The sequence below is a fragment of the Sus scrofa genome, chromosome 1 (assembly GCF_000003025.6).
Source record: "Sus scrofa isolate TJ Tabasco breed Duroc chromosome 1, Sscrofa11.1, whole genome shotgun sequence".
NCBI lineage: Eukaryota > Metazoa > Chordata > Mammalia > Artiodactyla > Suidae > Sus > Sus scrofa.
This window is the reverse complement of record NC_010443.5, coordinates 225,882,203-225,904,173: the sequence shown is the minus strand read 5'-3', so window position 1 is coordinate 225,904,173 and position 21,971 is coordinate 225,882,203. Positions and strand designations below refer to the sequence as shown.

At 39.9% G+C, this 21,971-nt stretch overlaps 1 protein-coding gene across 7 annotated transcripts in view; it reads right to left on the bottom strand.

The window, feature by feature from the left end:
- Nucleotides 1-21,971, bottom strand: part of TMC1 (transmembrane channel like 1) — a 396,445-nt gene that overhangs the window by 206,872 nt on the left and 167,602 nt on the right. For 2 of the 7 annotated variants that reach the window (XM_021064879.1, XM_021064890.1), the window contains exon 1: nucleotides 10,914-14,019. The exons of the other annotated variants lie outside the window; for them this stretch is intronic. The gene's annotated coding sequence lies outside the window, so the exon portion shown is untranslated. Of the gene's footprint in view, nucleotides 1-10,913; nucleotides 14,020-21,971 lie in introns of those variants that run through there. 7 annotated transcript variants of the gene reach the window in all.

Genomic DNA, 21,971 nt, shown 5'->3' with positions numbered 1-21,971 from the left:
CTGTAAGGATAATTCAGATAATATAAATAAAGGGTAGTGTTGATATACACCACATGCATTGTAAATAATCAAAACATGGTAGCCATTACTGCAGCTGGATTTTGGAAGTTGAAGTAGTTTCCCAGGGCTGCCATAACAAATACAAAAACTGGCTTAGAACGATAGAAATTCATTGTCTCACAGTTCTAGAGGTTAAAATCCAAAATCAAAGTGCTGGCAGGACCATGCTTTCTCTGATGGCTCTGGGGTGGGGTGCCTTCTTTGTCTCTTCTAGATTCTGGTATTGCTAGCAATCCTCAGTTCCTTGGCTTATAAATGCATCATTCTAGTCACATGGCCATCTTTTCCCTGTGTGTCTTCATGTCATCTCCATGTCATCTCTTCTCTGTGCTTATCTGTCTGTGTCCAAATGTCTCCTTTTTAGAATGATACAGTCATAGTGGATTAGGGCCTAATGAACTCATTTTACCTTTATGACCTCTGTAAAGATCATATTTCCAAATATGGGTTCATTCTGATGTACTGGGAGTTAGGACTTCAGCATATCTTTGGGGAAGAACACAATTCAATCCACAACAAAGGTGAAGGGTAGTAGAATATGTCACCTTAAAATATGACTATAGGTGTTCAGGATATGTTCACTTGGAACTTTGACTATTTTGAGCTGAAGGCACTTGAAAAACAGCAAACATGGGGAGAAGCTTTCTCTGAACTCATGTGTGTAAAGATAGATCCTCCAAAAGGAACTCACTTGTCATAAATCCCCTCCATGGGAGTTTCATTAGGGAGAGAAGATTGACTCTTATCACAGGAGAGAAGGCTAGAGGTCAACACCACACCTAAACAAACTCTGCCACACACTATCTTATCTCCCATATATATTCCTCTAAGGACCTGAATTTTCCTAAAAATCATTTACTCTCCCCTAAGAGGCCTATATCCTTTCTCTGCTTTCCCTAGTAAGATGGTATTTAAGTTTGAATTTTAAGCCAACTCAAGGAGTTTCTCATTTTCTTCTGTTTCCCATGTATACATGAGGTATACATGTTAATAAACTTCTGACTGGTTTTCTCTTATTCATCTGTCTATTATTATAGGAATCTCAGCTAGAAGTCAGAAAGGTAGACGGAGTTATTTCTCCTACCCTGAAGAAGCAGAGTCGCCCATTGGGTAAAAGTATCGTATGGTATTTTGTTTTTCTTTTTTTTTTCTTTTTTTCCCCCTTCTCATATACTTTATTTATTTATTTATTTAGGATTATAGAACTTTTTTTAATTTCCCCAATACATTTTTTTTCCCTACCGTACAGCATGGTGACCCAGTTACACATACATGTATACATTCTTTTTGTTGACATTATCATGCTCCATCATAAGTGACTAGACATAGTTCCCAGTGCTAAGCAGCAGGATCTAATTGCTAATCCATTCAAAAGGCAAGTGTCTGCATCTATTTACCCCAAGCTCCCAATCCATCCCACTCCCTCCCCATCCTGCTTGTCAACAAGTTATTCTCCAAGTTTATGATTTTCTTTTCTGTGGAAAGGTTCATTTGTGCCATATATTAGATTCCAGATATAAGTGATATCCTATCTTTGGTATTTGTCTTTCTCTTTCTGACTTACTTCAGTCAATATGAGAGTCTCCAGTTCCATCCATGTTGCTGCAGATGGCATTATTTTGTTCTTTTAAATGGCTGAATAGTATTCCATTGTGTATATATATCACATCTTCCATTCCAATCATCCGTCAATGGACATTTGGGTTGTTTCCATGTCCTGGCTACTGTGAATAGTGCTGCAATGAAAATGCGGGTGCATGTGTCTTTTTTTAAGGAAAGTTTTGTCTGGATATATGCCCAAGGGTGGGATTGCTGGATCCTATGGTAGTTCTATGTATAGTTTTCTAAGGTACATCCATACTGTTCTCCATGGTGAGTGTACCAGCTTACATTCCCACCAACAGTGCAGGAGGGTTCCCTTTTCTCCACACCCCCTCCAGCATTTGTTATTTGTCAACTTATTAATGATGGCCATTTTGACTGGTGTGATGTGGTACCTTGTGGTAGTTTTGATTTACATTTCTCTAATAATCACTGATGTTGAGCATTTTTTCATGTGTTTGTTGGCCATCTGTGTATCTTGCTTGGAGAAATGTCTACTCAGGTCCTTTGCCATTCTTTCCATTGGGTTGTTGGCTTTTTTGCTGTTGAGTTATATAAGTTTGCATATTCTAGAGATTAAGCCCTTGTCAGCTGCATCATTTGAAACTATTTTCTCCTATTCTGTAAGTTGTCTTTTTGTTTTCTTTTTGGTTTCCTTTGCTGTGCAAAAGCTTGTCAGTTTGATTAGGTCCCATTGGTTTGTCTAATAACTGACAATTTTGTTTTATTGACCTCCCCTTTCTCGCTGAGGAATAGGATTACCTAATTGTATTGCAATAGAGTGTTAAAAATTTCGAATTTCCCATTTGCTATTAAAATAATCAGACAATTTACCCTCTTAGACTTTCACTGTCCCTGGAGAGAACTTGCTTGGATAGGGAGAAGGAGTGGCACACTCTTTAGGGAGAGAAAATCTAAAGACCCCAATTTGTACTACTGGCTGATTTCCACTGGGTACTAAGTGCTATATAGAGTACTCCCACTAGAGCTGATTCCAACTACCGATGAATAACTGGAAAATTCCTGAAAATTTAAACTTAATCTCTTAAATGTTTATAAATTGTTTCAAGCACACCATTGAAGGCATGGTCTACTTTCTCATAACTGCCTTCTCCCTTTCTCCTCTCTGATTCTCCAGGCTATGTTTTCCCTCAAAACTTAGGGCAACTGATGAGGGAGGGAGACAAACATTGACAATACTTGAGATACAGTAAGCTTCTGTCAGCAACTCTGATATCTCTTTCTGGTGGATGTTGCTGTCTCTTCTCCACTAACATGGCAGGGCCTCCTCTGCATGGTAGGTGTCCAGGGACTGGATGTGCATTTGTTGGTCCACTGGAGAGTCCTGAGAGGTCTTCCTCTGCATAGCGTCAGATTTGGAAAATACAGCTTCAACTTGGCCTCTATTCCCCAACCCTTTCCGTGTGAAATTTAACCTACAAACTTTTCTAACTGGGATCCACTCTTCCAAAGTCCTTTTGGATGACATCTGTAAGAAGGCATTTGCCCCATCCATCCCCATGGCATCCACTGGAAAGGAGAGAAATCTAAATACCTTTGAAAATAAAATGGTGGGAAATGTAGGTGTCCTCTAACTAACCCATGTCTCCTTGCCTAACTGCATCAAACACTCTACTGGTCCAGTAGGAAGCAACGTTAAGACAAGAGATCATTGTCAGCACCTAACCAAGTGAAGAGAGGGGAACAAATGGCTCTGACATCCCCAAATGTGCAGGAAAAGGAGAACAAGTCTGCAATCTTTCTTTGAGTAGGAAATAAGAGTTTCCTCAGTATGAGTTCTGCTTTCTCCCCAAAGTCATCATCTTCCTCTCTCAGTTCCTTTCAATGTGATTCACCAATAAAGACTGGGAAACCAGTTTGGCCTGTCTAGTAGTAGGAAGGCAAGGATTAGGAAACTCATGACTACAAATCAGACCCTTGGCCTTGGAGAATTCAGTAATTTTATTATCAGAGCTCTGAGTCCACTATATTTGCTACATTATTCAGCTGTCTTTGGGAGAAAAAAAAAGATATTAGTAATAATGGATAACATTATGAAGAGAGAACAATTGCACCTCACAATGTTCCCTTACATTATTATTCTAGTAGTGGGGGAAAAAAAGCTTGTTTCTAATCAAAGCTCATAATAATCAAATCTGCTTTCTAAGTTGGAAGAAGAAGAGGAGGAACTAATTTATGTCACTGGGAAAATAAATCTCTGTGCTGCCCCCTTTCAATTGTAGAGACTGGTAGAGGAGGAGGATTGACCCAGAGTAGACGATTTAGCAGAGCAAGAGCATACTCATTTGTCTTTGGATACACTAGAAGATCCCCGAGCCAAGAATAGTAGGGTCTATTTCCACTTCTGAGAGGGGAGGCTACAGAAGTGAAGAAGGGAGCAAGAAGTAATAGGAAAGCAATGCTGTGGTAGATGAGGATTGTTCTGCTTCATTTTTTCTATTTTCCATTTAAGATGCTTACTCTGCTAGGATATTAACCCCCTTCTGTGTTCTTAAACGTGCAGTAGAGACTGTTACCATTAAGTGCCCCACAGAGGTATTTTCTTCATGTAATTCAAAGAGAAGAGGATGAATACAGTGTTAGTTCAGCATGGGCTAGAGAGAAGGGAACTTGCATGTGAGATGATAGGCTAGGAATATGGAACACATTCTCCCAGAAGCAGAAAGAAGGAGCCAGTCCTGAACCAACATTAATACATGAGAAGGTGTAGAGATCTTGTAGAAGACAGAGAACAGAGAGTCTGTGCAAACATCTGGGTTTCATCATTGAAACTGCTGCTGTTAATATTCTCCATTAGGGAGCCAAATAGAACACATGCAACACAGCTCCCAGTAATATTCAAGGCATGGTAGCCCCTAAATTGGGTCAGGAATTTGTGAGAGGTTTTATTACCAACTCTCTATATGCCCCTAATCGTCACTGACTTTATATTTATACTTAAGGCCATGTGGTGAGAATCTTGGAAAATGTGGCTATTTCCTGGGGCTGACATGTGGGTAGCAGGCATCACCTCATACCAGTTTCTACAAAAGGCTACTATTATTTTTTCCATCTTAATTTAATAGAGGGTGAACAGCAGGAGCCCTCAAGGTGGCCCTGCTTTTTCCAGAAACTGAAATCTGTCACAGAGAACTGTGACTCCACAGAGTTGGAGAACTCTGAGCCAATCTACAGTATTGTGAGGCATGCAGTCCCTGTGTCCCACTGACCCACTTGGCAAGAGCACTTTTCCAGCTATTGTGTCATTCTTTCTTCTCTGTGCAGGAAGAAAAGTCAATAACTAGAACTTTGGCCCATTACAGATGAAAAATGTGCTTCTCTAAAGAGGCAGCATTAGAAAGTCTTATTTTCAACCTTTTTTTTTTTTTTTTTTGGTCTTTTGGTCTTTTGAGGGCCGCACCTGCAGCATATGGAGGTTCCCAGGCTAGGGGTTGAATCGGAGCTGTTGCTGCCGGCCTATGCCAGAGCCACAGCAATGCGGGATCCGAGCTGCGTCTGCAACCTACACCTCAGCTCACAGCAATGCCAGATCCTTGACCCACTGAGCGAGGCTAGAGATCAAACCCGCCACCTCATGGTTCCTAGTCGGATTCGTTTCCGCTGTGCCACAACAGGAACTCCGGAAAGACTTATTTTCTAATAAATTTTTCTCATTAGGAAATTCACATCTTGTCATCTGAGATGTCTCCCATGTGCCAGTTTTGCGATAGTTGCCACAGCTCTGTAACAATAGCAGCAAAGCCCTCTGCTGATCTTATTTCACTTTTGTGCAATTCAACTCCACAAATACATGCCAGGGTGGTCAATATGCTTTCCACTCTGTCACAAAATGAAGTAGGGACATGAGATTTTCACAACGTCTAACTTATGAGTCACTGACAGTTAAGTGTCTGAAACACTTCTTTTCAGAGACCCTAGAAGAGTTTTTCCTTGTCCTTTTTTTTCTCCTTTATAAACTTGCACTTCTTCAGTTAGTTGTGTACTTCCTTCAAAAGAGAGTGAAAGCTTTTAATATTTGAATTCCACTAAGAAGACCTACTGATAGACAGCTCTTTAAGCTGTCCAAATCAACTTTGTTAAGTACACGGTAAACTGAGTTTCCAGAGGGAAGAGTGTATATTATTCCTTATCAAGTGTGCCTTGGTGTAGATTTACACTGTGTACTTTTGACATTCTTTCCCCTTGGAAGATTTCTTGCCACTTGTCAGAAGGTGTACTACTAGGTACTTTCAATAAAGACAGCCTTTATTATTAGGGTCAGTTATTGTGTAAACTTAGAAGAGTAACAAGGTTTTTGTATCCAGGTTTTCTCTTTCACAAAATTAGGTTGTTATATGATCTGCTATCTAGTCAGTTCCCTCATGAATCACCATGGCATACAAACAAGAATAATTTAGTGTGCCACATCTCTAATACGGATCTTCAGTATACTTGGAACATTATGAAAGCAAAATAATTTGAAAATTGGAAGAGAGAAGAGAAAGGAATGAAAAGAGAAGAAGCAGGAATTCTCATCTTGGTGCAGTGGAAACAAATCTGACTAGGAACCATGAGGTTGAGGGTTCGATCTCTGGCCTCACTCACTGGGTTAAGGATCTGGCATTGCCGTGAGCTGTGGCGTAGGTTGGCAGCTACAGCTCTGATTTGACCCCTAACCTGGGAACCTCCATATGCCACAGGTGCGGCCCTAAAAATAAAAAAAAAATTTTTTTTAAAAATAGAAGAAGCAAAGGAAGGAAGACAATAGGATGAATTAGATATTAAGAAAATGCTAGGATTCCATTGTAATTTCCATTCACATCTTTTTCCCTGACTAGAAAATCATCTCTAGGCATTTCCATTGTGGCTCAGTGGTTATGAACCCAACTAGTATACCTGAGGACGGGGATTTGATCTCTAGCCTTGTTCAGTGGGTTAAGGATCTGGTGTTGCCATGAGCTGTGGTGTAGATCTCATACGCAGCTAGGATCAGGCATTGCTATGGCTGTGGTGTAGGCTGGCAGCTACAGCTCTGATTAGACACCTGGCTTGGGAAATTCCATATGCCATGGATGCTGCCCTAAAAAAAAGACAAATAAAGGAAGGAGGGAAGGAAGAAAGGAAGGAAGGAAATAAGCTCTAAAAATAGATACTCTATATTTGGAGGGTATATTCTTAGGATAAAGACACATGAACAGTTTCTACACTTGTCAGAAATCGTTCCTTTTGTCCACCTTGGTAACCTCAGTATATTGCACATTAAAGGTACACAGAAGAGGCCCCGACAAATATTTGTAGAATAAGTGTTTAAAGATAATGTGGAAACCATCAGATGAAAGATTGATAAGGAAAGGGAGAGATCAGGCTGTGAATACTTAAATTCAAGAATCAATATTTATATCAAATTAAAATGAGACAGCCAGATCTGATGTACCTCCCAAAGTGATGCAATGTGAAATACACAACATCATATTCTCACAAAAAACAAACAAACAGGAGTTCCCGTTGTGGCGCAGTGGTTAACAAATCCAACTAGGAACAATGAGGTTGCGAGTTCCATCCCTGGCCATGCTCAGTGGGTTAAGGATCCAGCATTGCCGTGAGCTGTGGTGTAGGTCACAGATGCGGCTTGGATCCTGTGTTGCTATGGCTCTGGCGTAGGCTGGTGGCTACAGCTCCGATTCGACCCCTAGCCTGGGAACCTCCATGTGCCGCGGGAAGTGGCCCTAGAAAAGGAAAAAACAAACAAACAAACAAACAACAACCCTGAACCTGCACTGGATCAAGGCTTTAGAGCTGAATTACAGTCAAAAAAGAAAGTGGCAGCTGGAGGAAAAAGTTAAACATCACCTCACGGAAACAGACAATGGAGGAGATTCTACAGGTCAACATACTAGCATCTTCAACAAGTCAGTGATGAAGAGAAAGACAGAGAACTACCCATGGACCCTAGATGGATCCCAATGTGACCAAATGAATTACACAAAGACAACTAGGGAGACTGCAATGTGTACTGTGCATTAAATGATTCTAAGAATTTATTGTTTAGTCATGAATAATAGTGGCTTTATGGTTATATAAGAAAAGATCCATATTTTTAGAGATGTATATCAAAATAAAATGATGTGATATTTGAGGTGTACTTAAAACAGTTAACACAAACACATAAAGAGAAGGGGGATGGATAAATATTGTCTGACAAAATCTTTATAATCACTGGCCTGGGTAATAAGTATGAGGAATATATATGTATATATGTGTGTGTGTATATATATGTATATTTTGTTGTTTTCCATGCTTTATGTTTGAAACATTTATAATTCTTCTAAAAAGTAAATACCTTGGGGGACATTCTGACTAGGAAGGAGCATAGGGAGAGTATTAAAGTGCTAGAAATGCTCTCGGAATGGTCTTTATGGTAGCTACATAAATGTGTACATAGGAAAAACTCATCAAAATTGTACACTTAAAATTGTGCTCTTTGTTGCTTTTAAGCTATATTGCATTAAAATAAGCAAATTAGTCTCCATCTTTAGTAGGCATTTAAGTAAAATACTTGCATAAATAACTAAATGCTCTCCTGGTCCCACCAGATGCCTCTACTTAAAATATTTCTGAGAATTCCTGCATCACCTCTTTACCTAGTCTTCCATGTGCCAAGAAGCAATGACATGCAGTCACCGAGAATGCTATCTCCATTTTTTAGAGATAGAAAAACTATCACCCAGTTTCTGGGGTGATGGGGCTTGAAAAAGAGGTAATTACAAACATCGGCCTTGAGTCATAGGCTTCTCAGAGTCCTAGAAAAAAGAATGGATGAATAACCCATGTGCCCTTAAGCAAAGAGATAGAAAGATAGAGACCTAGGGGAGGGTTCGGAGTGAGAGCATCAGTAGAGGGACAGTGGCTCTATGGGCTTGGACCCCTAGTTCTGCAGGGTGTGGTGCCAAAAACAGTGTATGGTGCCAGACAGTCCCACCCTCACCAGAAGATTCTGGTAATAGCCAGAAGGAACAACTGTTGATGCTGCTCCTAGCTGCAGGAAAAGAAAAGAAGAAGATAGCGATAGCAGAGGGAGCTGCTATCCAAGGTCCTTTTCCATGGAATGGAATGAACCTTGCTGTATGTGGAGCTCCAACACCTTAGTGTAATTAGTTTATTATAATGACTGAATCCAATACCTTTCATTTGCACAAGAGAGAATATTACAGAGAAGGGAACATATTGCCTGACAGGAAGGGAAGAGAATCAAGACGAGCGGCCCTGATGATCTCTGAATCACCTTCTTGGGGTTATTCTTCCTTTTTCCTGAAGAATAGCACACTTTCAGTCACACAGCATTGTGGTCCAGTCCTATAGGATCTAAGAAGTCCCACAGCCATCCCCTTCAGTTCAAACTGGCAGAGTTTCCTCTGCGGTGGCTGATTAGATCCGTGGTTCACATCATACTAACCTATCAAATGACTATTCCACCACATCCTTGGTGCTCTCTGCAACAGAGATACACTGAGAGTTTTCAAAATCTTTAAAATTCTGGTTCTTTTTTACTTAATAATTCCTTCTATGACTCATTCCACCCTTCTTGTGTTTTACTATAAACAGTCAGGGAAACCAAGCCAGTCCTTCATTATTTTATTTAGAAAGCTCCTCAGTTAAATACCCAGTTTATCACTCAACAGCTTCTACCTTCTGCAAAACACTGGACTGCGAACAAAATTCAGTCAAGTTCTTTGCAACTTTTCAACAAGGACTGCCATTCTCCATTGTCCAATAACAAGTTCCTCATTTCCGTCTGAGACATCATCAGAATGGCTTTTACCATCTCTATTTCTATCATTCTATTCACATTCATTTATTATGCCTTATGAAAAAGGAAGCGTTCTTCAGGGCACTCCTCTTTCCTATCTGGGTTCTCACCAGAATTACCTTGAACAATCCCTTCATGGTAATCTTGGCTTTTTTGGCATGCATTTCAAAACTCTTCCATTTTCTACCCAGTACCCAGTACCAAAGCCATTTCCACAGCACCCCACTTCACCGTACCGAGTTCTATTATTAGTCAGCTCAGGCTTCCAGAGCAAAATACCATAGACTGGGTGATTTAAACAACAAAATGTATTTGTTGATCAGATTTGGTGTCTGGTGAGAACACTCTTCCAGGCTTGTAGATGGCTGCCTTCTCACTATGTCTTCTCAGGACAGAGAGAGGAAACGCTGGTGTTTCTTCCTCTTCTTATAAGGACACTAATTCCATCGTGGGACTCTACTCTCTAGTTTGCTTCCAAAGGCCCTACCTCCTAATACTATCTCATTTGGGCGCTGGGGCTTCAACAGAAAGATTTGGGGGTATACAAGCATTCAGTCCATAACATTACTAGAGCATAATCTAGCTGATCCTGACTGATGCAAAACCTATGACAACAAGGGAAGACAATCTTAGGATGAAGCCAACATTGTAGATAGCAAAGTGGAAAAATAAATAGAGTTTTTGATATCATTGAACCACTGAATCATCTCCTACTGGAAGGCCATTCCATTGCTAGACTTACCAGTTAAATAAGAAATAAATTCCCTTACAATTTAAGCGATTTGAATCAAAAATTCTTAACTGGTACAGTGATTAGCTTCTGTATTACATGACTCCCCAACAGTGGTGATAGGTGAATGGAATAAGAGAGGGCACAAGATCTCTGAGCAAACAAGATGCATGTTGGGCAACTGTCTGTGAAGCAGCTGGATACAAAAAGCTCTGTCCCATAGGAATATCATATCCAGGGAAGTCAACCCACTTGGCTTCAAGTCCATCAGTAGGTCTGCTGATAGTGGCAAGAGTAGTTGAATTAGAAGTAGAGGAGAGCTACACATTGCGAAATCAATTTCATAAATTGTGGGCTACAGTCACAGTTTTCATTTTCTTTTTTTTTTTGCCTTTTCTAGGGCCGCTTCCTGCGGCATATGGAGGTTCCCAGGCTAGGGGTCTAATCGGAGCTACAGCCACCAGCCTATGCCAGAGCCACAGCAATGTGGGATCTGAGCCATGTCTGCAACCTACACCACAGCTCACGGTAATGCCACATCCTTAACCTACTGAGCAAGGCCAGGGATCGAACCTGCAACCTCAAGGTTCCTAGTCGGATTCGTTAACCACTGTGCCACGACGGGAACTCCTCAGTTTTCATTTTCTATAGCAGAATTAAAAAGCCTTCCCCATTCTGAGAAAAAATTGGAAATAAAGAAAAATTATTTCATACCTTCACCCCACCATATTGGGCAGTCTCTGATATCATCATTTTAGTAACACCATGCTTCTGCAGGAAGAAGGCCCATAGCAGTGTAACAGAGCAGAGAAAGTAATGGAGGCCTGCATCTGCCACCAAGGAAGCTACAAGACAACAGGCTAGAGATGAACAATATCCTCGCTGACCTGTCAGTTCCAAAATGCAAATAGATCTGAGAAACCCAACTATACGCCTGTTCCTGTTTTTCTGTGATGCTGGTTCTGGGTGGAGATCTCTAACTTCCTTATTTCCTACCATAAGTGTTCTTTGAATAAACCCTTCTAAATTACAGTGCCTCTCCTCTTTGAAAACCAAACACTTTTCAATATCCAATTATTCCAGCTAGCTCTCTCAAAAAGATAGTTCATCTTCCCTTTAACAAATATTACTCATATTTTTAAGGGTTGGAAAAAAAAAAAAGAGAGAGAGAGTCTTTTCTCCCAAAGCAGCATTTGTTTAAAACAACCTTAAGCCCAGACAGGTCATAGTTGTTGCATCACTTAACTTCCACCAGATGCCGCTGTTGCTGATTCACCCAGCCGGAGGAGTCCTACAAAACTTAATCTCATTACTGAAAAAACACTAGCAACTGCTTCACAAAGAACTGCTTCTCCCTGTTCCTGAGAAATTATCTGTTTTAACAACTACCATCTCTGTAAAAGACCTGCTGGACATTTAACAACTGTCTCAGAGGATTTCCTGAAGTGTGATAAGATTGAGAGAAACCCTCAGGATGCAGTGGTGTTTTCTTGGAATCTAGCAGGAGAGATGACCTTTTAGAAAATAATCACACAAATAAACACATAACCACCAACTCTGATTTGTGCTATAAATCAGAGAACAAAGGTTCCTGGTTGCTAATGACCAAGCCTGAGGGGTGGGATCTAAAGGGGCAAAAGAAGCTAAATGTGAAGGCCTGGGAGGAAGCATTCTTCCAAACAGAAGGAATGGAACTTAAGGAGGCACTGAGGCTGGAAGGGTTATGACACTTTGGAAAGGCTAACAAAAAGAGAAGTCAGAGCTTTGAAATTAAGGATAAGAGTTAAAAAAAAATGTTGCAAAGCTGAGTGGTCCCACTGATAAGTCCTTTCAGTGATTATCTATACAATAATTTTAAAATTTATAGCTCTAATCACCTTCCCTCAAGTTCTCCCAAGTCCCTACTTGATATATTCACTTAGTTGTTTCAAAGACACCCTTAAATACATGCATTCATGTCCCTTCTGGGTGGCTGTTCCCTGGATATCAATAAATGGCACAACCCACACATTCAGTTGCAAAATTCAGAAAACTGAAGAGTCCTTACAGTCCCCCTCATCCTTAGCTGCACAGACCATCTACCATCAAATTCTGTTCATTTTATCTACCAAATCTGACAGCTTTTCTCTAGATCAGTGATCACCAAACTAGCATGATTAGCATCTCCAGAGAACTGGTCAGAAATGCATGTTCTCAGGTCCCAACCCAGACCTATGGAATTAAAAGGCCCAGAAAAATCTGCATTTTAACAAATCTTCCAGGGACTGGAAGTCCAGTATAGATTGAGAATCACTGCTGTATAACCACAGGGTCCCTGCTCTGTCTCAAAATCTGTTCCATCATTTCTTATCAGGACTACTATAAAAGCTTCGCAATTGTTCTTTCCCACATCCATAAAGCCTCCATCCTGGGTGAACCTCAGCCCTGGCATCCATTATAATCTACAGGAATATACTCTAAACCAACAAAATCCAAATCTCTGAGGATGGGGCCCAGGCTCTGACACTGTTTAAAAGTTTCACTTTGAAGGTCAAGACTGAGAATCACCACTTAACTCAATTCTGCTTGTTAGCCAAACTGATTTTTTTTTTAAAATGCAAATCTGGTCTTGCAATTTTCCTACTTAAAACCAGCCAGGATCAAGCCTACATTCCTAACACCTATGAAACAGGCAAGTGTTCTGGCCCCTACATTTGCCACACACCCTCTGGTCTTCTACCATACTGGTCTTCAATCTATTGCAGTCCCCATGCTATCTCTTGCTTTAGAGTTTTGCATATGCTACTTGCTCTCCTGGCCTAACTATTCCTGTCTTACCCCTTTTGCCTAGTAATCCTCACTCTTTCCGTAGATCTCAGTTCCGTCTACCCTTCCCCAGGGAAGTCTTTCCCAACCTTCTTTGTCATGGGAAGTGTGTGGTAGGCGGGGGCAGATCCAGATATCCCAGTTTGCCCAGGAGGTCCTGATTTATGGATCTAAAGCTTATGGATTTACTTATTTATAATTCTATATTTATTTGTGATTATTTGACTCATACCTATTGAATCACTGGATCATAAGCCAGGAGAGTTTGATACTCAGAATGCACTAACATATTTCTTGAATGACTGAACAAACTTTTGAACATACAAGTGTTCCCATTTATGTAAGGTGAAAATGAATCTACAGAATTTAAGCATCTTACTCAGATCACACAGATAGTAAATGGTGCAGATAGAATTTGAACCCAGGTCAAGGATTTTCCAATATCATAACCTTTAAGCTGTGTTGGCACAGAGATTTCTACAGCCTGATTCAGTGCCTGAGTTTCCACAGTGGCCCTGAATTGAGCTTTGCTTGATTCTTATTAGAACTGAACTCGGCTTGAAGGCTACACAGTTATTTCCTTTCCATTGAAATTGCAATCTGCTCCAAGGAAATGAAGCTCATGGCTCTCAGGGTATAAAGGGCAAATGTGTGAAAGAAGCCAGAGATCAAACAGTCTAGTACACTTGTTATAGAATTTTTCATGAGCTGAATTCAAATGCTTTCAGAAGAGCAACTCCCCCTTGGATTTTAAAGAACAAGAACAAAGGATGAGGGGGGAAAGCAGCTGTGAGTGCATAAACAGAAGGCAGATGGAAGGATTGAGTCCTGGGGATGTGGAGTAGATGCAGCCAAGGGCTGGGACAGGGGTCACAAGAGAAGCCAAAGCAGCATAGGCTAAGAAACTACTTCCTCAGTGAAAACACAGGAGGGAACATCTGATTCCCTGTAATTCTTCAGCGTCCCCTACACTTCTTTCCTCTCTTTCTTTTCTTTCTTTCTTTTTTTTTTTTTTTTTTTCTTTTCAGGGCCTTATCTGCGGCATATGGAAGTTCCCAAGCTAGGAGCTGAATCAGAGCTGCAGCTGTTGGCCTAGGCCACAGCCACAGCAACACAGGATCCAAGCCACGTTTGCAACCTACACCACAATTCACAGCAACACTGGCTCTTTAACCCACTGGGCAAGGCCAGCGATCACACCAGAATCCTCACGGATACTAGTCAGGTTTGTAACCTGCTGAAACACAATGGGAACTCCCTATGCTTCCTCTTTCTGCGTAACAGTGAGTTGTAACTCCAAGAGGTTACTTTGTCACATTGATTCTCACTTTTCTCGTATACAAAATGAGGAAGCTGAACTTGGATGACCTTGAAAGATGTTCTCTGCTCTATAATTCTGTGGTTCTATGACCCACAGCCAACGCTGTTAGGATTGACTCCCAAAAGGTAGGAAAACACATGGATGTTGGTAATAATCCCTTTCTTAAAATCAAATAATGGATGGCTCATTCATGCTATTCCTCAACCCCTATTGCATCTGATTCCCGAAGAAAGTGCTTCAGGTCAAGTCCAATCTGCTTTAAGGTCTAAATTGAACCATGAAGTTCAAAGCAAAATGAATCCAAAGCAGAGTGGGCACTAGTCTACTAAACTCCCAAAGTGAAGTAAACTAAATATTATTATAAAGTATTATTATTATTAAACAAAAACAAAACAAACACTTAACAAATATTTGGATGGAGCTACAGCTGCCGGCCTATGCCTCAGCCTCAGCAATGCGGGATCCGAGCCGTGTCTGTGACCTACACCACAACTAACCAGATCCTTAACCCACTGAGCGAGGCCAGGGGTCGAACCTGCAACTTCATGGTTCCTAGTTGGATTTGTTTCCCCTGTGCCACAATGGGAACTCCGTATTTTTTACTTTTAATAATTGCATTTGTTTGCATTAGAATGAATCATGTATAATTTTAGACAACTAAATCAGCATAAACCCAGACTACGGTTCACATTAGTGAAACAGTGCATTTGATGTGCATTTTATAATTGGATCATAACATTTTTATAACACTTGGGAGTGAATAGCTATGAGGCAAGATCATCTAGAAAACTGAGACTAATTCAGTTCTGGTGTGCCTTTGTCCAGAATGCCCATTCCCCAAACCCCACCTAAAAAAATCTTGCCATTTCTTCCACACTGTCACTGAGAAGCAGCTTTAAAACATGGCCCCTAGATTCTCTGACCTTCCCCCATTAAAAGATGATGTCTATGTTCCCTCCCCTTAACTTTGGGCTTTATAACTCCTCGATAAACAGATATGGTAGAAGTGGTGCTGTGCCAGTTTCCAGACGAAGGCTTTAAGAAACTGGCAGCGTTTACTTTCTGCCTTGGAACCCAGCCACCAACTGTAAGGAAGCCTAACAGCCACATGTAGAGGTCACGTGTAGGTGGTCCAGCTGACAGTCAGAGCTGAGGTCTCAGTCTAAAGCCTGTATCAACTGTCAGACATGTGAGTGATCAAGTTTTTGGATGATTCCAGCTCCCAGTTTTCAAGCTGCCCCAGCTGACACCACATGGTATAGAGATGAGCTGTTCCCTTCCAGACCTATTCAAATTTCAGCTTCATGAGCTAATAAAATGATGGTGGTTGTCCTCAGCCCCTACGTTTGGGGTGGTTATTATGAAGCAAAAGCATAAGAACAGAAACCTTCCTTAAATCTTTAAACCATTGCCACAACCACCACTACCATCAGTACAATAATCATGAAGGCAATTCAAAACAATTCCTATTCTCTCCTCCTTCTGAGGAGAGGACCAAAATGTACTTCCCACCTAATCTGAATTTAGGCTAGGGCCAATGGAATGTGAATGGAAAGGACATGTGCCAATTCTGGGCAGAAGTTGAAAATCTCCCGTCCACCCACCAAGCTTCCTTCTCCTGTCACAATGATGGTGGACGTCCACATGGACTCCATCAGCCAGACTCCCTGGTAGAACTACAATGAGAAGGACTCCACTGCAAACCTATGTTGGACATATAACTTGAGGGAGATATCATTATTCATTGAGTTAAGCCACTGAGTTTTTTTTTTTAAGTTATTTGCTACCACAGCATATAAGTGGGTTTTTCAATGACAGCACCACTGGCATTCTGGGCTAGATAATTCTCTGCTGCAGTGCACTGTTCTCTGCATTTCAGGATGTTCAAGAGCATCCCGGACCTCTATCCACTAGATGCCAGTAGCACCACCATCCCAAGCTGAAACAACCAGAAATGTCTCCAAACTATGCCAAAGGTCCCTTAGAGGGCCCCAGTTGAGAACCACTGACCTAGACAGCTCCACCTGCTAGTGGAGGTACAACTACCACCATGCACAGTAGCTTCCTCTTCACTCTTTGAAAGTCCTTCATAGATTCTCCTCCATAAAACTCATATCATTCATCATATCAATTTACAGTTAGCTCCTTGGACTTTGTCACTCTGAAGACTGTGATAGAAGGTGGAAAATTAGGGAGGCTGCAATGATCTACTTGGAGCTTGAGTTTGCAGTTAGTGATACACCAGATGAGGTTCCTGGAACTCATAATCTCTCTCAGAAAGGTGACCCAGTTCAGGGCCACCACAAATGGCTGTTCAGTGTGCATACTGCACAACCATACCTAACCTCAGATAAATGGAAGCTGAACTCCATCCCACTCTGCTTGCTATGCAAGGAGGGAGACTTTCTCATTCGTCTATCTAAAGAACTGCCTTCACACTAAGGCCAGGGCTGCTCTGATCCAGGTTATGGGGGAATGTGGGACACATCCACATAAAACATGACTAGAAAATCAAAGCCCTCCTGACTGATGTTGACATTGTGATTCCCTTTGTCCTGAATATTGGAAAGAGATGGAAAGCTAGTTGAAGCTGCTGGACAAGAGTAACTAAAAGAAACTTAAGACTGACTAGTTTGAAAAGGAACAGTGAAAAGTTAAGTCTCCATCCTACTCTTGATCCCTAATATTCCCTTCCATCCCAGACACTGTCATTAGTGGCCTTCCAGAGGAACACTAGGCATACACAGATGATACATATATAAGGACCCTTCCTTTTAAAACACATACGTTAGCATACTTCACACATGGTTCTGCATCTTCCTTTTTAACTTAAATATGCATCTTAGATAATATGCTAGCATTACTTGCCTTATTATTATATGGATAAACACTTTATAATCAGTTCCTTGCTGATGAGCATTTGTTTCCAAGATTTTGCTATTAAAATCATCACCTAAATAAGTAAATTGGCATACAGAAAATAAATTAAAATAAAATAGGTCTAGTTTATATCAGGCAAACTATAGTAGAATCCCTAAAACTGGTTATTTATCTGAATCAAACTGCTTTCTCCATTAAATAACCCCAAATCCCTAAGCCCTAATGTGTGTGCCTATGGAATTTTCTAATCCATGTAAATTAGGCACCAATTAGAATAGTTTACTAAGGTTTCCATATAAAACGCCAGCTAAACTATATACATTAGTGCATGTTGAAATCAGCCCTTGCATAAATTGTTTCCGAAAGTACCTGCCTAGTAGGAATCACTGCAATTGAGGTTTATGAAATTTCCCTCTGGTTCTGCTCAAGCAGCTCTTCTTGATGTTGTAAATTAGCCACCAAAGTCAAACAGTTCAGGTGGTGACATGGTCAGTGGAATCCAACATTAATATGGGCAAGACTCTGATTTCTCCTATCCACCCAGCTGTGCCCAGACCCATCCACCCCCTACACAGCACACACATCATGAGCTTAATGGTTTAATTGTATCAAACTGTGTGTCTTGTCAAATAGCCATCATGTTCCATCCTGACAGAACAAACTGACCCAATAACCTTTCCACTGTCATCCTTCCCAAGGAGAATTCTCCATATGCCAGAGTCTCTTCACCCTTCTCTATTTTAGTCAGTTCCAATCCAGAGAAACTCTTTATCTTGAGAATTTTCATATTCTCTTGATCCTCATGTGCTCTCTCTATCTTAGGAAAATACAGTTAATCTCTGTCATCATTTTTCCTTCCCTTTTCTTCTTGTATTCTCCCTTCCTCTTTTGCTTGCTCTCTTCGTTATGACTATCAACTCAGAAGTAGCCCCAATCATGATTGATAGGAATTAGAGAAGTCCTAATAATACCCCTCTATAAAGAAAAAGGAGAAATATAATTTTAAATTGACATGCATATGATAAGGACTATTGTAGTAAAATTCCCAGAAGTCTTCTTTAAAATGTTTTATTCATCTCTACATGAACCAGTCTTCCTCAAGAAGCAGTATAAGGAGTTCCCATTGCGGCACAGTGGAAATGAATTCAACTAGTATCCATGGGGCTGTGGGTTTGATCCCTGGCCTTGCTCAGTGGGTCAGGGATCTGGCACTGACATGAGCTGTGGTGTAGTTTGCAGATCCGGCTTGGACCTTGTGTTGCTGTGGCTGTGGTGTAGGCTGGCAGCTGTAATTCAGATTTGACCCCTAGCCTGGGAACTTCCATACGCCATGGGTGCAGCTCTAAAAACAAAAGAAAAAAAGCAGTATTAATAATAATCTGTTGCTTACTAATAATGTTCTGACATTGTCTTCATTTCTTGCTTGAATTTTGTGACATTACGCTTTCTTCATACAGCTTCCTTGGCTTGAAATGACCTGCCCTCAATTTTTTGCTTTTGAAAAACAAAATAATTTTTCCCTTCCCTGTACTCTTATATCAAAACTTTTTATTGCTATTTAACACATATTTTATTTAGTCTTGCATAATTTGTATTTGTCTCTCCTTCTATAGCCTCCGAGGACTCTTGAGAGGTTGAAATCTGTTAATACTTATAAACCTCCATGCCAGGAGCACATCTGTCTGGTACATGGTAAATACAGAGGAAATGTATACTGAAATGACATGAGCTTCTAAGATCTGGACTAGGAATCTAAAGATATTCACAAAGCATTGGATTGTTATATCATAATATAACTACAGATGTGATAAATTCATTTGAGTAATAAAAAAAATATTCACAAAGCTATTTTCCTGTAAAAACTACATTGTTTTTTAAACAACAAATTTATTCGTTTGTTTATAACCTACTTTAATCCATAATAATTTCAAGTAGCCTATAGATATGTTTACAATTATTTATCATAATGTAAAATATTGTCAACATAAGTCAAGATTGAAGATCAATATCAAGAGCCCAGATACATGGCTCATAGAACCTTTTACAGCCATAAAAGTTGGGCTATAAGTTTGGCTCTGAGCTTCCTGGCAGTCAAAGCACAAAGGAAGATAGGTTCAATTAGATGGTTCTCATTGTCCAGAAAGAGAAAACATGCCATTATCTGAGGGAAACAAAATGTTCATGGCACTTAGTTCTGAAACAAAAGCTCTTTTATAAGATTTTTCATAGGGACATTGAATAGGCAAATAATCAACTCTTAGTTGGAATTTTGGTGCATAATTTGTTCTTAGGACTGCTAATGAAGAGTCATGTGGCAAAAGGCAGAGCCAAAGAAGTTAAAGTAGTAGAGTTATTTTATCTACTCTTAAATAACAAAGATTATTACACATATCTAATAAACAAAACTCATGCAATACCTAACATAGAATCCTAGAAGTATAAAAATTTTGTTGTTGTCACTGGTTTTGTTAATACCAATAACAATGTTATGTTATGTTATGTTATGTTATGTTATGTTATGTTATCAACATAATAACAGTGAAGACATTTGTTTCTGCTTTATGGAAATTCTGAATGAGGAATTAGAGATTGGTGACTCAATATTTCTGAGGTTTAGCATGGGCTTAATAAGTAAAATATTGAAAAAGCATATAAAATAATTTGCATTTAACCATTACTCCATGGAGATTTTTAAAATAGAAAAAAAGAGTAAATGATTTGCCCTCAAAACTGCTAATATGAAAAATTTAAGATTTTCAAAACCAAGAGTTTTATTAAATTTTCTTTCTCCTCATACATCAAGGTCATGATTTTAGAAAATTAGGATTCTGAGTAGCAAATCAGCATACAACCAAAGATGGCAGAGGCCAACAAGAAGGGGGAAAAGGGGGATTTAAAAAGGCTAATCAACCTCTATGGAAACTTCCAAGGGAGCTGTCTGGGTCTCACTGTCAGAAGCAGATCAGCCCTTGGATATTAACTAAATCCCCATTTAATATACAGGCTGCTCATCCAGGTCGAGATCAATTGCACTTTAAATTTCATTTTAAAGATTTAGGAAAAAAAAAGTAAATAAGCTGTATAGCCACAACATTAAATCACAGCACAATTTTCTAAGTGTGTTTTCCTTGCAGTTTGCCAACTTTTACAAATCCTTGCATGTTTATTAGGTATAAGATGCCATCATTCCCTCTAAAGTTATTCAACATGAAAATTGATGGCACTGTTTTGATATTCTCCTGAACACAAGGAAAAATATTCAGACTTATTTACAGTGCTGTGGAACATGAGAATGTGAGATGTGGAGTGCTTACCCCCAAAATAGTTTACTAATAAAAATAACCAGACTTTTGAGTCACTCACTCACCATTACTGGGTTTTATTTATAGAGTTCTATGCTCAGGAAAACCGGTGGCAATGAGAAGGCAAATAAACTGCTAAGAAAAATATATAAAAATATATTTGAAATGTGAGCAGAATTTGAAACTGAGCTGCACTGTTGATTCTTGCAAGATCACTGTATGGTAAAATTATTATTCTTCTTTCAGTAATTACGCTGACCCAAGAGTATTCATGGCTGGGATCTCTAACCCAGTGAGAATCCATTTAAAGAAGAAAGATATAAATGGATCTTGGGATCTCCCTGGTGGTGTAGTGGTTAGGACTTGGTGTTCTCATGGTTGCGGCCCAGGTTCAATCCCTGGTCTGGGAACTGAGATCCCATATCAAGTCACTGCATAATATGGCAGAAAGAGAGAAAAGAAAGAAAGAGGGAGGAACACAGAGAGAGGGAGGGACAGAGAAAGAAAGAGAGAGAAGAGAGACAAAGGGAGAGAAAGAAAAAAGAAGGAAGGAAGGAAGGAAAGAAAGAGAGAGAGAAAGAAAGAAATGCATCTTGATATACCAACTGCAATTCCAGCTAGGATACAATTCCATGAGGATGCCATTGAACAGAATAACATGGCAATTATAGATGACCAGGGACATAACTTAATATCTATTCATGGAATATTTTTGTGAAAGGTGGCATTGAAGAAACAATCTGGGAAGCTAAATGTAACTGATGAAAATTAACTAAAGACTCCCTAAACTAAGTTTTCCCTGTCAACTTTCTATTTCCTTTTATTCTATTCAACAATGAAGCACTACAGATATAGAGAATAAACTAGTGGTTACCAGTGGGAAGAAAGAGGAGGAAGGGGCAAGAGAGGAGTGTGGGATTAAGAGATACAAACCACTATGTATAAAATAGATAGGCAGCAAGGATATATTGTGCAGCACTGGGAAATACAGCTATTGTTTCGTAGTAACTTTAAAGGAAGTCTAATCTATAAAAAATATTGAATCACTATGTTGTACACATGAAACTGAAATAATATTAGTTCATTTATAATCAACTACACTTCAACATAAATAAATAATAAATAAATAAAGTAACAAGAGTACATCAGCCATCCAAGAAAACTTTGTTTTTTAAACTCCAAAATGCTGGAGTTTCCATCGTGTCTCAGTGGTTAATGAATCTGACTAGGAACCATGAGGTTGTGGGTTCAATCCCTGGCCTCACTCCATGGGTTAATGATCCGGCTTTGCCATGAGCTGTGGTGTAGGTTGCAGACGTGGCTCAGGTACCACACTGCTGTGGTTCTGGCATAGGCCGGTGGCTACAGCTCCGATTAGACCCCTATCCTGAGAACCTCCATATGCCATGGGTGCAGCTCTGGAAAAAAGACCAAAAAAAAAAAAAAAAAAAAACCCTCCAAAAT